The sequence below is a fragment of the Hermetia illucens genome, chromosome 4, assembly GCF_905115235.1.
Source record: "Hermetia illucens chromosome 4, iHerIll2.2.curated.20191125, whole genome shotgun sequence".
Taxonomy (NCBI): domain Eukaryota; kingdom Metazoa; phylum Arthropoda; class Insecta; order Diptera; family Stratiomyidae; genus Hermetia; species Hermetia illucens.
Window position 1 is genome coordinate 18854516 of NC_051852.1, and position 12738 is coordinate 18867253.

Consider the following 12738-nt stretch of genomic DNA (forward strand, 5'->3'; position numbering starts at 1 on the left):
AAAATGAGACTGCGCGAATATTGTATCCATACTCCACAAAGAAGTGTAGGCCAAATCGCGGAGAATACAACATCACACAGTCTGAACCTCCTGTATCTCACGCCCTGTAAGTCCGCGTGACGAACGCGATAGTAATTGCGACCTTCCCTCAGGTATAATTTAGATTTGTCTCGAAATTGAGTTTCGCGTGGGCTTATCCCCAGATATTTGACAATTGGCTTTAAATTGATAGTATGGTCACTTATCTGTATACTAACCATATTTATTTTCTTACGGTTACCAATCAAGTCCACTATTGTCTTTTATTCCACTAGACCGTGCTTGATCTCCTCTCTCCATATCATTAAAATGTTCTGGATGGCCTCATTCCCATATATCTATGTCTTCAGACAACCACAACAAGAGCATCTTTGAAACCAATAATTGTAACCTTTCTTCAGCATGTGAGGAGGAGAACCCTAAAGCACTGAAGAGGACGTAGCAGTGATCCCAATGGGGCTCTTGTCGTGACGATGTACTTCTTAGGTTCTTTTTAAAGTTTTGTGTATTAGAATCGAATTGATGTCTGTTTGCCTTTTTTTGAGGAGGTGGAAATTTTCAAAAGCCACTGGCCCGGACACGCCAGCCTATGGTATTCTTACCCACTAAAACCACCTTCGACTCCCCCCAAGTCCCATGGAACGGGGTATTACATCACGGGGCGAAGTCAACTCATATTAGCTTGGTTACTTTTTTCTGGTACGAGTACCTTTCCTAGAATCTCCTCTAGGCTCTTCTTTTGCTTCACAAACCTTGGACAGTGGAAGAATACATGCTCTGGGTCCTCTGGGACTCTATTGCAGTTTGGACAATCGAGTGAGGTATCTAGTTTAAACCTGAATAGGTATTGGAAATATCCTACATGCCTCGTGAGAAACTGGGTACGATAGTAATTAATCTCACCGTACCGTCTCTCCAACCACTCCTTGGATGGTAGGGATGCCCCGTTTCGGTATTCTACATCCTATTCAGGACGATTCATTTTGCTTTTCTCGTTCAGTCAGCGTGTTTCACTTGCCAGAATGTCTATCGGGATCATACCCGCAATAACACACGCTGCGTCGCCTGATATTGTTCTGAAGGAGCTGCACACCCTTATCGCCTCAAAGCGGTAAGTCATATTTACCCTCCTCCGATTACTCTCATACACTAGTGTTTTCTCCCAAACTCGTGACGCGTATAAAAGTGTGGAACGAACCACTCTGGCCACAAGTAATCTGCGACTGTATCTTGGACCTCCGATGTTAGGCATCATCCGTGCTAATGATACGCTGGTATTTGCCGCTTTCTCACAGGCATAGTCCAGGTGTCCCTTGAAAATGATTTTAATGTCAATCATCACTCCCAGGTAATTGATAACCGGTTTGCTGTTTGCGTACCTCCATATGCCTTCCTCAGTCCTCTGATTGCGGAATCTTGCAAGCCATGTGGTCCGGACTGCTTTTCTAAGGCGTCGCGGATGTCCTCCTTGGTCGTGATTTCGTCAATCTCCTTACATTTTATAACAATCTCTTGCTTTCTGGCCCGTGCTTGTGCTTCTTCTCCTAAAGACTTCTCCACCTTGCCAAGGAAATTTTCAACCGTTTTGCCTGGATACTTCTTCAGCTCCAGCATCAACACTCCTTTTTGGGAGTGTCTGATTCGGTTAAAGCGTTCTCCAAGGTCCATCAGCTCTGGATCGGATTTGACCTTCCCGAGGACGGCGTAATTCATATCACCTTTTTTCTAGATGATAATTAATTCGGATCGTAATCTTTTTTTATGTGTCGCGTTTTTCTTTCCGCCAACCTTGGTCCATGCTTCCTTGGTTCTTTTTGGGGGTTTACCTCCCTTGGGTTGATTGGAGCCGGCGCCGCAGTTTCCATGATTTTCGCAACTTTGTTTGCCTTCCCCTTTGCCGATGAGAGGCCTTTTTCCCTTTTCGCGTCCTACGTGGATCCGAAAAAATCGTTCGCGCCCTCTCTACTCCTCTTTTCAAGCTGACTGTCCTCCGGAATTTGAGAGGGTACCACTTGAGTTGCCTGGGTGTCGCTTGATTTCTTCAAGGATTTTTTTCGCCCTTGGGACTGTTGTACAATAGACAAATGGTACGGACCATGTTTTTGATGGCTTGGTGCACATTGTGTTTGTCCTTTATAAATTCGGACAACTCTACTATTTTTCCTCCGAGTAGGGCAAACGATGATTCGTCCGTATTCTGACACTGCTCTTCTACTTGGTTTTCCTACTAAGCACTTACGTATTTATTAGCCTTCCTGGAGCTTCCCTGATTTCTTTCCTTCATCAACGTTGGTTTCAGAGGAGATCGCAGGATGGTCGAGCTTCTCCTAAATGGATAAAACACTAAGTCATGCGACATGTTCCACAGATGCAAAGGGAGGGTGCACATTTTTTTTCACCAAATATGTGGGATATCAAATGAAAGGTCTCGGTTAGTAGTTTCCGAAGCCGATGTTAGTTTTGATATTTGACGGAAATTCCGACTTAGCATATTTCGCCTCCCCGAGCTTCAAATCCTTGCTATTCCGAAGACGCAGTACGGCAGTCTTTTTTTAGAGTCCCTAAGTCGAGTCAGTCGAAAAGTCAGTGCGTGCATTTGGCGATCGGCCTTCGAATTTCACCATCCTTATTGTTACTTTCTCTGTGAGTCTACGTAAAGGACAGCCAAGATGATTCTTATAATAATACATGCAGCCAGATGGTGGCCTCCCCACAGCGTATCTATTTTAAATGCCTTCACACACTTCAGTATTTCAACTTTCTTTCCACTGGAATTGCATTGAACATCATATCCCATAGGAGAGATCGCAGCATCAATTCCAGTTGAATTCGTGTCCTGACGATGTACTTCTTAAGGCGTTCATCTGTATTATACCTTTTTTGGGCCCACCCAGCTTGGCTGTTTTAAAACATTGTTTAAAAATCTTTTCCTGATCTCAATAAGGTATGGAGTAAAAGCTTGGGCAAACATACCTGACGCTGTCCTGATTGCCATCTTAAGGGCAATATTAGCGATCCCATCCGACCTGGGGTCTTACTTTCAATGAATCTCTTAGCTGCATCTAGAACTTGCTTTTTTACCTCTACAGAAATTTCCCGGAGTTTACATGTACTGCAGGAAGACTCACACAGTTCCTATCTTCTGGGAATAGAGTGTTAACTATATTCTGCAACAACTTAGGAGAATTAACCCTGGGGGAGCGTCTGCTTTTAGTGATGGTATCACCGACCTATGTGCGCCATTCCATGAATTAGAGTCAGCTTCGGTACACACAAGAAGATTATATATAGGAGATTCAACTCCCACCGCATTCTTTTAAATTTTATGTAGATGGGAAATCATCGCACATCTTCGACCGCGTTGGGAGTTCCGTGACCAAAATTCCGCGTATAAGAGTTGGTATTACTGCTATGTAAGTGATGCAGTACTTTAGTATGCGCCCACGCGGTTGGGGGGAGCACATGGTGGAGAGTTGCTGCGAGGACATGGCAACATCTGTCATAACAGTGTACACAACACAGCTGTTCACGGCTTCCCAGTGTTCCAGTGGGAACAAAGGCAGAGCTTCCTTAAAGATTCATTTCGGATTAATGATACTGGATCTTAATGCAATCAGTGAGCGAATGTTGTTCCAAAATTTCTCGATAGGAAGTTTGGCGGAAGCAAACACGCGCGACATTCTTGGCAATCGATCCATGTTTGCTCAACTAGGAAGTGAGGAAGTGAGGATCAAAGATCAATCTTTCGGATGCATCCATTTCTTGTTGAGATAGGATGGGGAAACACACACAAGAAAACCATCTAGGCGACCAATACATTAACGTCATGGGTCACGGGCCAAACAATGAAATTCCGTGCCCCTTTACCGGTGGATTTGCTCCTCCTATATATTACGTTTGAGTACACATCTACTCCAAATATTCGGATTTGTTATTCGAGATAGCTACCTGCAATTTTCTCCAAAATCGAGTAAAATTGAAAATTTTGAGCACCCTGGGTCGTAAAAACTCTGGAAAATGGGCGAAAACGTTAAATTGTGGGATCTTTCCGCGCGATGCCTCGTTTGAACGGATTCGGATTCAGGAAATGGAAGAAATTTAACTTTACGACATCGGGAGATACGGTGGAAAATCGACGCCCCGAGGGTCTGGAAAAATCGAGGAAAATTGAAAATTTACACGGCCAAATACATAAAATCGTGGAATTTTTTCGCGCGATACCTCGTTCAAATGAGGAGGCGACCCGGATTCAGGAAGTGGAAGAATTTTCACTCTACGACGTCGGAAATGCGAGATATTGCGGAAAATCGACGCCAAAAGAGTCTGGCCAAAATCGAGGAAAATTGAAAATTTCCACGACCCCAGGTCGTAAAAATGCTGAAAAATGGGCTAAAATGCAAAATCGTGGGATTTCTTCTCGCGATACCTTCTTCGAACGGGGAGGCGGCCCGGATTCAGGAAATGCTAGAATTTCCACTCTTCGATGTCGGAACCGCAAGATTTGGCGCAAAATCGATGCCCCGAGGGTCTGGCCAAAATCGGGGAAAATTGAGAATTTCCACGGCTCCCGATTCATAAGAATTTTGAAAAATGTTTGAACGAGGAGGTGATCCGGATTCAGGAAATGCAAGACTTGTTAACTCTACGACGTCGGAAACGCGAGATATGGCGAAAAATCGACGCCCCGAGGGTCTGGTCAAAATCGAGGAAGATTGAAAATTTCCACGACCCCCCCGGGTCGTAATATTTTTTAAAAGAACAAAATCTTGAGTTTTCTCTCGCGATACTTCGTTTGCACGAGGAAGCGGCCAGGAATCAGGAAATGCAAGGATTTTCATTATACGACGTCGGGAACGCAAGATACGGAAAATCGACGTGTTTTGAAAATTTCCGCGACCCCCGGGTCGGAAAAATTTTGAAAATTTGGCAAAAATGCAAAATTGTGGGATTTCTTTGCGAAATATCTCGTTCGAACAGGGAAGCGGCCCGGATCTAGAAATGCAAGAATTTTTTCAGAAAATCGACGCCAAGAGGGTCTGGCCAAAATCGAGGAAAATTGACAATTTCCACGACCCCCGGGTCGTAAATCGACCTCTGGGTCGTAAAAATTTTGAAAAAGCAAAGTTGTGGGGTCAAACGAAGAGGTGGCCCAGATTCGGGAAATACAAGAGTGAGAATCACTCTACGATGTCGCAAATGCGAAATATGGCGAAAAATCGACGCCCTGAGGGCTTGGCTAAAATTGAGAAAAATTGGAAATTTCCCTCTGGTCGTAAAAATTGAACAAAAACGTAGAATCGCGGGATTTTTCGCGCGATAGCCCCTTCGAACGGGGTTGTGTCCCGGATTCAGGATATGCAAGAATTTTGACTCAACAATGTTGGAAACGCAAGGTATGACGGAAAATCGATGCTCTGTGGGTCTGTAAAAATCGAGGAAAATTGAAAATTTCGTAAAAATTTTAAAAAATGGGCGAAGATGCATTTTGGGGGGATTTTTTTCGTGCGATACCTCGTTCGACCGAGGAGGCGACCCGGATTCAGGAAATGCAAGAAATTTCACTACACGAGGTCCGGAACGCAAGATATGGAGGAAAATCGATGCCCCGAGGGTCTGGCCAAAATCGGGGAAAATTGAGAATTTCCACGGCTCCCGATTCATAAGAATTTTGAAAAATGTTTGAACGAGGAGGTGATCCGGATTCAGGAAATGCAAGACTTGTTAACTCTACGACGTCGGAAACGCGAGATATGGCGAAAAATCGACGCCCCGAGGGTCTGGTCAAAATCGAGGAAGATTGAAAATTTCCACGACCCCCCCGGGTCGTAATATTTTTTAAAAGAACAAAATCTTGAGTTTTCTCTCGCGATACTTCGTTTGCACGAGGAAGCGGCCAGGAATCAGGAAATGCAAGGATTTTCATTATACGACGTCGGGAACGCAAGATACGGAAAATCGACGTGTTTTGAAAATTTCCGCGACCCCCGGGTCGGAAAAATTTTGAAAATTTGGCAAAAATGCAAAATTGTGGGATTTCTTTGCGAAATATCTCGTTCGAACAGGGAAGCGGCCCGGATCTAGAAATGCAAGAATTTTTTCAGAAAATCGACGCCAAGAGGGTCTGGCCAAAATCGAGGAAAATTGACAATTTCCACGACCCCCGGGTCGTAAATCGACCTCTGGGTCGTAAAAATTTTGAAAAAGCAAAGTTGTGGGGTCAAACGAAGAGGTGGCCCAGATTCGGGAAATACAAGAGTGAGAATCACTCTACGATGTCGCAAATGCGAAATATGGCGAAAAATCGCCGCCCTGAGGGCTTGGCTAAAATCGAGAAAAATTGGAAATTTCCCTCTGGTCGTAAAAATTTCGAAAAATTGAACAAAAACGTAGAATCGCGGGATTTTTCGCGCGATAGCCCCTTCGAACGGGGTTGTGTCCCGGATTCAGGATATGCAAGAATTTTGACTCAACAATGTCGGAAACGCAAGGTATGGCGGAAAATCGATGCTCTGTGGGTCTGTAAAAATCGAGGAAAATTTAAAATTTCGTAAAAATTTTAAAAAATGGGCGAAGATGCGTTTTGGGGGGATTTTTTTTCGCGCGATACCTCGTTCGACCGAGGAGGCGACCCGGATTCAGGAAATGCAAGAAATTTCACTACACGACGTCCGGAACGCAAGATATGGAGGAAAATCGACGCCCCGAGGGTCTGGCCAAAATCAATGAAAATTGGGACTTTTCACGACCCCTGAGTCGTAAAAATTTTGAAAAATGGGCAAAAATGCAAAACAGGGATTTTTGCGCGATTTTTGTTTGAACGAGGAGGTGACCCGGATTCAGGAAATGCAAGACTTTTTAACTCTACGACGTTGGAAACGTGAAATATGGCGGAAAATCGACACCCTGAGGGTCTGGCCTAAATCGAGGCAAATGGAAAATTTCCATGACCCCGAACCATAAAAATTTGTGGGTTTTCTTCGCGCGATGCCTTGTTTGAACGAGGAGGCATCCCTGATTGAGGGAATGAAAGAATTTTCGCTCTACGGCGTCGGAAACGCAAGATATGGCGGAAAATCGACGCCCCGCGAAAATCGAGGCGAAGTGAAATTTTCCACGACCCCGGGTCGTAAAAATTTGGAAAAATGGACAAAAATGCAAAAATGGTGGATTTTTCGAGCGATGTCTCGTTCGAACGAGGAGGTGACCCGGATTCAGGAAATCCAAGAATTTTCACTCTACGACGTCGTAAACGGGAAATATGGCGGAAAATCGACGCCTCGGGGGTCTGGCCAACATCAAGGAAAATTGAAAATTTCCGCGACCCGGGTCGTAAATATGGCGGAAAATCGACGACACAAAAGTCTGGCCAAAACCGAGGAAAGTGAAAATTTCCACGGGGAGTTGGCCCGGATTCAGGAAATGCAAGAATTTTCACTCTACGAGGTCGGACCCCCGGATCGTAAAAGTTTTGAAAAACGGTTAAAAACACAAAATCGTAGGAGCTCTTCGAACTCAAGGCGGTTAAGTTGCTCCTCCTGTCTTCTTGTCCAGAATTACCTCTTCTTGTTGTTCTTGTTTCCAGAATTACCTCCTTGAACGTTTCTGCGTCAAATTTTTAGTGGTTAGTCGTTATTCTCCTTAATGGCTTCATAATATTCCTTTATTAGATTTGGAAGATGATAGCCTGATGATCGCTGTGTGAGTATCCTCGCTGATATGCCACTACGAGTCCTTCATTAGGGTACCACCGACGGAGCTGAGGTCTACTACCGGGTGTAAATCTTTCCCTTCGAAATATATTGACTACTTCGAAGCTCGCAAATACCACATTCGAACGCGAGAATATCTCCAGTAGTATTCGTTATCTTGCGTCAGTTTCCTTGCTTCGCCATTCTTCTGCCCATACGTTGAAATTGTCGGCTATTACTTTCGGACTTGCATTGAAAGATAGTTTCTCTAAGAATGATGTGAATTCTTTAATGTGAGGCTCGATGCTGCAGAATCGCTATAGATATAAGTATATTACTCCTACATTGGCACGTGTGAATCCTTCTTCTGGATGTTTTCTTGCATCTTCTATAGCTCGATTTCCGCAGCTCTATATTGCCGGCTTGTTTTCGTCTGCTATCCATATTCCGCTATGCAGATTCTCGTATTGTTTGGACACGATAGCATCGGACATCTTCTGAAGATGTAACACGTTTGCCTTACATACTAGTTAGTCGTAATTGGAAGGTTTCACAGATTTCGGACTTCGTGGTGACTTTATCCTGGTCTTTCCACCAGATCAGCACCGAATCCTTACTCATTTTGACCGCCGGAGCATCACCTAGTGAAACTTGGATTTTCTTCCGTAAGCCTTCGCCTCCAACTTCATGTGTCACACCCATTTTCTCAGGAGTGGCCACTCCTATTGGTACGAAATGTGGTGAAAAACTGAGAACTGTGGATCCCCTTGTATGGAGAGTGAAACATTCTTCTACGTTTTTTTAAGGGGGGGGGGGGGGGGGGGAGGGGGGGTCCCCTCACATTCAAAAGGGGGTGTATTTGTTTTTAATGAATATAATCGTGTGGGGTATCGAATGAAACGTTTCGATTAGTACTTCATGATGCGACGAACTTTGATGGAAATCGTACAATTATATTTGATTTATGTCTGCATGTGTTGATTGGAGGAGTTTTACCGTAAAGGTGGAGGGAAATCCTTTTCAACGCTGGAGACTGCTATTGCTCGAATGGATGGCCTATCCAACACAGTCTGCACATACTAGCAAATATTTCAGGCGAGAAATGAATGGTCATTTCACCTATCTATCGCCTCAAAATATAGTATTATCCACGCCTTATCACCCCATGTGACTTCTTTATCTTCAATTGATCTCTTATCACTTTCTAACAAAATATTGAAAAAATCTGTGACGTAGATACATATTTTGTGAATTGAGTACATCGAAATCAGCCACTTGCGAGACCTAGAAAAATTACTCTAGAAAGCAACTTTCATAATTGCGATAAGAGCAATGACGACGTCATTCATGTACAAATGCGAATTAGAAATTGAAGGTGAATGCATGACTTGCATTGTAACGGTAAAACCCCGCAAATGAAAAATGATGGAGTATCCATGTTTTACAGGTTACCCTCTGCTCACAAACTCACGAGCCCTCTATCCGTAGAAAGCGTTCCTGATCCTTAGCCTTTTCCGCTTTGATAAAACACAAAGCGAAACTCTCATAAGTAAGCCAACTAAATCCGCTAACTGACTCCTCCACTATTCAACCATTGCTGCCTGGGAAAAGCCAAGGTGTTCCTTCACAAACGACATACGTACGTACGCTTCCTTATTATTATCATGTGCCCCACATTCGGTTGACTTTAGACATTGCACAAACGTGCCTACGTGCAGATATCAGTTTTCCGAGTAATTTTCTACTATTGCGCTGGCATGTGGGGGTAGTGATACAGTTTTATGTAAAATTTAGTCAGCTTAAGGGTTCATTCGGTTTTTTTTTCACTCGTGTCGACTTCTCGAGGGTAGAATGCATCTCAAAAGTGCATTGTTGGGGGGTAGTAAATATCTGATGAGGTTTTAGTGCATTGTAAAAAGGAACGAGTTGAATCTATCTTGAACAACCGAAGTCTGCTCGGGAGGCAAAGGGGGTGGATACTTTCAAAGGCTATTGGGTCGAAGAAGGAACAAGTAATTGCCTTTATTAAAATGTATTTTCCCGATGAACAGGTGCCTAATTGTCTCTACTATCGATTGAACATCGATTCTTAGCATTTCCAATTTTTCAGTAGGTTGCAATGAGGACTCATGCTTAGATGGAGGACAAAGCTAAAAGCCACAGTGAAAATTTACTAATAATGGACCGTGCAGGTCTACTCGTCCGTAATTAACCGTCCTTAATTTTACAAAAGTGTTCGTCGAAAGAGATTTGCCCGGGTTCGCGACATTTTCGTTAACCAGGCCACTCATCCTCAGAGGTAATTAGATGTCACTTTCCATCTTGGTATCTATCGCTTCAAAGATCTCACATTTGCTTGAGGCGAAATTATTCTCGAATTCCGAATCGTTTGGAAGACCTTTCTTAATCTGAGGCTTCCTGCACTATTGCCTAGTCTAAAGGGTGCTGATGTATCTTTCGGGGTAGTGAGTCGCTGGCAGACAGGGATTCTCATTAAGATTGAAATTGTCGTCGAATTGCAGTAGTTTTGAGGTGAGGAAGATGATTCTGGGTTTTAGGGATGAACTCACGATTTGGCAGGACCTTAAGTATGTAACCAATGGGGAGGTTTTACTCTGTTGGTAGAGATGCCGAATTAGTGGTTTGGGGTGGTCCTCCGTTCTTTCGAAGAACTTATCCAGTAGAGTGAGAACGTATTCTCGAAGTGGTTTCACTTTGGCTTGCCTATACACTTCGGCGTTTTTTCCAACCTTTTTGGTCTTCCAGTTGTATGATACGCCTGTGCAGTGTCTAAGGATTCGGCGTTCGAATGCCTCACATTTTGCCATGGGATTGTTGGAGCATGTGATTCAAGTTAGTGCTCCGTAGCAGATAACGGGTCTTATCAGAGTCTTATACAGAGTTAGTTTGGTTTTGGTGCTGAGACCTACTCTCTTGCGAAGAAGATAATAGATGCCACTAACTTTACCATGTGCCTTCATGCAGTATTACTCCCAAGTACTTGATCGAGCTTAATCTGCTCACTGTGGTTTTTCCGATCCTCATTTTCAAGCCTGTGGATGCCTTTAGAACCTAAGTATCTGGATTTTCTCCTGAAGTTGCAGGTTTGCGTTTGTCTCGTTTATCTTGATTCCCAAACCACGGTTTGATGCGAAGATAAGCGTGTCATCGGCAAATTAGATCAGATCAACGCCGTTATCGAGGATCGGAACGTCAGCCGTGAAGATATTGTAAAAGGTTGGCCCAGAAATGGATCCTTGCGGTACCCCCAACGTTACCGGTAAGAGATCGGAGAGTTTATTCCCCACGCTGACAAAAAAGTACCTATCTTCAAAGAAACTTAACGCACTTCTGATTATCGGGACTAGGAATTCGTTTTCTATTTATTTATATAGAAGTTCGTGCACTCCCACGGAGTCAAAGGCCTTTTCTAAATCTACCGCACATGCTACAGTCGGTTTGTTGTTGACGTTAAGTCTTGAGACGACTGTTTTGTGAAGGTAGCTCAGTGCGTGCTGCGTTCCGTGTTTAGAGCGGACTCCGTGCTGGTGGTCAGGGATAATGTTGTTGAGGTTACAATGCTGGACTGGCCCAATTGTCTATGCTTTCTCAAACAGTTTGCCAAAGTTAGGAAATGGGTCTGAAATTGTTTGGTTCGTTGGAGATGCCTTTTTTCCGGGTCGCAATAATTTTTGGAACTTTCTACGTAGTTTCCCTTTTCTGACTAAAAGGACAGCGCCAGTGTTATTGTCGTTCCGGATAATATTATACCCGGTGAATTGCACGTTACGGCTGCTATTTAGCTTAGTTTCCGAAACGCAGTAGAGGTCATTCAACATTGTCAATCAACACTTGGGCAGTGGCACGTTGGGCGTGTGAGATCAGGGACGCGGAGTTAAAGGTGACAAAATTTAACTCCATAGATTCATGATGAGTTGAATTGCAGCCAATCGCTGCTGTTCATCGCTGCTGCCAACGCAAGGGGTTGCACCAATTCGCCGGAGTCGTTTGGTGCGGAGATAGGAGCAGGTTGTGCTGCTACTCTTGGAAAAGAGTTTTTGGCAGCTTGCGCGTACGATGCGCCAGGATTGGGTAAGCTTTGTGACAGCTGTGTCACTGCGTGCTTGGCTCGGGAGCTTTCATTAGCTCTTCTCAGTTTGGCAGCTTCCTTTCTAGCTACCATTTCCTTATAAGCTATAACCGGGGTGGCCAGCTTGGCCGTAGCTGCAGCAGAGCGGTCCTTCGGCTGCAGTTCTCGTGCAGTCCCTGCGAGGATGCGTTTTGACACATTTTTGAGCTACGTGCAAGAAGTTTTGGTAGTTAAAACACTGCACTTCTTCGAAGTTCTTAACTTTCTGCAATGTTATTTTTAGAAGGATACACCTAACCTTCATCGCGTCGGTGAGCTCTTGAGGGTGCTCGAAAGTGGCAATAAAAAGTCCCGATTGTGATTTTATCGGGAGGGTAGGAACTTCTTTATGCAGAGCTTTGTCTCTGCGAGTGATTAAGTTCGCTACCGTGTTGAGTTTGAATTCAGGATGGTTACCTTGAAGTTTTTGTAGAGTAGGGTCCGTTTCCCTGTGGAGACCTCGGATTATCAGGGACTGGTTATGAAGACAAGGGGGGGGGGGGGGGGGGCTCGTTGTGGCGTTAAGCCCTTGCTCTTTCATAAGCTCGAAGACCTTGGTGTGGTCTTCCGCCGTCTCGGTAGAAATGACGGTTCTACCGGCCTTCGTATTTTTAAGGGTCTCTTGGTCTTAAGTAATCTTAGGAAATTAGGTACATTTAGATTGTACCCGGTTATGGCTGGAATCTTATTTTTTTTTTATTTCCGGGGGGGGGGGGGGGGGTAGATTAGCGAATGCCCGGGGGGCAGTTACAATTTTTGCACTAACCTTACTTTTTAAGTTCTTGCGACTCGTCTGTTCGCAACGAATTCTCGGAGTGAACTGGGTTCGCAGGTGTTATACGCTCCCTTTTATAATTCGCAAAACACAACAAGGGTGCGAAT

At 44.2% G+C, this 12738-nt stretch overlaps 1 protein-coding gene across 11 annotated transcripts in view; it reads left to right on the plus strand.

Moving 5' to 3' along the window:
- LOC119655928 (serine/arginine repetitive matrix protein 2) overlaps positions 1–12738 on the plus strand; it is a 69155-nt gene that overhangs the window by 41391 nt on the left and 15026 nt on the right. The window lies entirely within an intron of this gene.